Here is a 2500-nt window from a genome sequence, read left to right as displayed (position 1 = left end):
TCAGTAACCAACAAGAGAAATGAGTAACCAACGGGAGAAATCAGTAACCAAAGGGAGAAGTCAGTAACCAACGGGAGAAATCAGTAACCAAGCTTATTTTTGGTTGGTTACTGACTTCTCCGTTCAACTTGGAGCTGCCCTTGTGCACGATCAAGGAGGGGTATTATCCGCCACGGGGGCTTAATTTTCGCCTAAGGGGAGCGATTTGGAGGCCGTGGCCGGGTGAGGCGCGCCTCTCGAAGGGGAGGGATTTGAATTTCGGCTGCATTGAGGGTAGCTGCCCGCTGTTGTGGGTTTTTGGAGCCTGAGCCCGTTCAACTTGGAGCTGCCCTTGTGCACGATCAAGGAGGGGTATTATCGGCCACGGGGGCTTAATTTTCGCCTAAGGGGAGCGATTTGGAGGCCGTGGCCGGGTGAGGCGCGCCTCTCGAAGGGGAGGGATTTGAATTTCGGCTGCATTGAGGGTAGCTGCCCCGCTGTGGTGGTTTTTCGGAGCCTGAGCCCGAGCGGGGCGTCGGTTCCCGAGGTGGGCAGGAGTCGCTGTGCCCGTGAGGCTGCCTGGCCGAGTCGGAGTGCTGTGGGACGGCGGGGAGCGGGTTTTCCCGGGCGAGGGGGCGATCCCGAGGAAGGGGAGCGATTTGGAGGCCGTGGCCGGGTGAGGCGCGCCTTTCGGAGGGGAGGAATTTGAATTTCGGCTGCATTGAGGGTAGCTGCCCGCTGTTGTGGGTTTTTGGAGCCTGAGCCCGAGCGGGGCGTCGGTTCCCGAGGTGGGCAGGAGTCGCTGTGCCCGTGAGGCTGCCTGGCCGAGTCGGAGTGCTGTGGGACGGCGGGGAGCGGGTTTTCCCGGGCGAGGGGCCGATCCCGAGGAAGGGGAGCAGTTCCGAGGCCGTGGCCGGGTGAGGCGCGCCTTTCGGAGGGGAGGAGTTTGAATTTCGGCTGCATTGAGGGTAGCTGCCCCGCTGTGGTGGTTTTTCGGAGCCTGAGCCCGAGCGGGGCGTCGGTTCCCGAGGTGGGCAGGAGTCGCTGTGCCCGTGAGGCTGCCTGGCCGAGTCGGAGTGCTGTGGGACGGCGGGGAGCGGTTTTTCCCGGGCGAGGGGGCGACCCCGAGGAACTCGGCCGGCGGGGAGGCGTTCCGGCCCGGGCGAGGGGCGCGGACCCGACCGGAGACGTCCAAAACCTTGAAAGGGGTAAGCGGGAAAAGGTCAGCAAAGTGCCCGAAGCAGTAAGGCGAAAAAGCCGTCGGAACCTCCGAAAATGAGTAAAAGCCCGGAAGGAGTAAGGTGGAGAAGTCAGCAAAGTGCCCGAAATGTCCGAAGCAGTAAGGCGAAAAAGCCGTCGGAACCTCCGAAAATGAGTAAAAGCCCGGAAGGAGTAAGCGGGAAAAGTCAGCCAAGTGCCCGAAATGTCCGAAGCAGTAAGGCGAAAAAGCCGTCAGAACCTCCGAAAATGAGTAAAAGCCCGGAAGGAGTAAGCGGGAAAAGTCAGCCAAGTGCCCGAAATGTCCGAAGCAGTAAGGCGAAAAAGCCGTCAGAACCTCCGAAAATGAGTAAAAGCCCGGAAGGAGTAAGCGGGAAAAGTCAGCCAAGTGCCCGAAATGTCCGAAGCAGTAAGGCGAAAAAGCCGTCAGAACCTCCGAAAATGAGTAAAAGCCCGGAAGGAGTAAGCGGGAAAAGTCAGCCAAGTGCCCGAAATGTCCGAAGCAGTAAGGCGAAAAAGCCGTCAGAACCTCCGAAAATGTCCAAAAGCGTGAAATCAGTAACCAGGAAAATGCTTAAAAATGGCCAAAAGTGTGAAATCAGTAAGCAGGAAAAGTCGGGAAAATGCATAAAAATGGCCAAAAGTGTGAAATCAGTAAGCAGGAAAAGTCGGGAAAATGCATAAAAATGGCCAAAAGTGTGAAATCAGTAAGCAGGAAAAGTCGGGAAAAGTGTCTAAAAATGCTTGGAAATCTGAGGAAAATGCCCGAAAATGAGGCCCCTCGGTCGGGAGGAGGAAGTCGAAAATCCCCGTGCCCGACGAGGGAAGTCAGTAACCAGAAGGAAAAACTTAGAAAAAAATTCTAAGTGTCAAAAAAAATTCTAAGTGTCAAAAAAATTCTAAGTGTCAAAAAAAATTCTAAGTGTCAAAAAAAATTCTAAGTGTCAAAAAAAATTCTAAGTGTCAAAAAAATTCTAAGTGTCAAAAAAAATTCTAAGTGTCAAAAAAAATTCTAAGTGTCAAAAAAAATTCTAAGTGTCAAAAAAAATTCTAAGTGTCAAAAAAATTCTAAGTGTCAAAAAAATTCTAAGTGTCAAAAAAAATTCTAAGTGTCAAAAAAAATTCTAAGTGTCAAAAAAAATTCTAAGTGTCAAAAAAAATTCTAAGTGTCAAAAAAATTCTAAGTGTCAAAAAAAATTCTAAGTGTCAAAAAAAATTCTAAGTGTCAGCGGAGGAAAGTCGGTGGGGAAGGGGAAAAATCCGAAAATCCACGCCGGGTTGGAGTTCCAGGGCCCCGCTGGAG

Source organism: Stegostoma tigrinum, unplaced genomic scaffold, assembly GCF_030684315.1.
Source record: "Stegostoma tigrinum isolate sSteTig4 unplaced genomic scaffold, sSteTig4.hap1 scaffold_421, whole genome shotgun sequence".
Classification (NCBI taxonomy): Eukaryota; Metazoa; Chordata; class Chondrichthyes; order Orectolobiformes; family Stegostomatidae; genus Stegostoma; species Stegostoma tigrinum.
The sequence above is the reverse complement of the archived record's forward strand: the minus strand, read 5'-3'. Positions refer to the sequence as shown.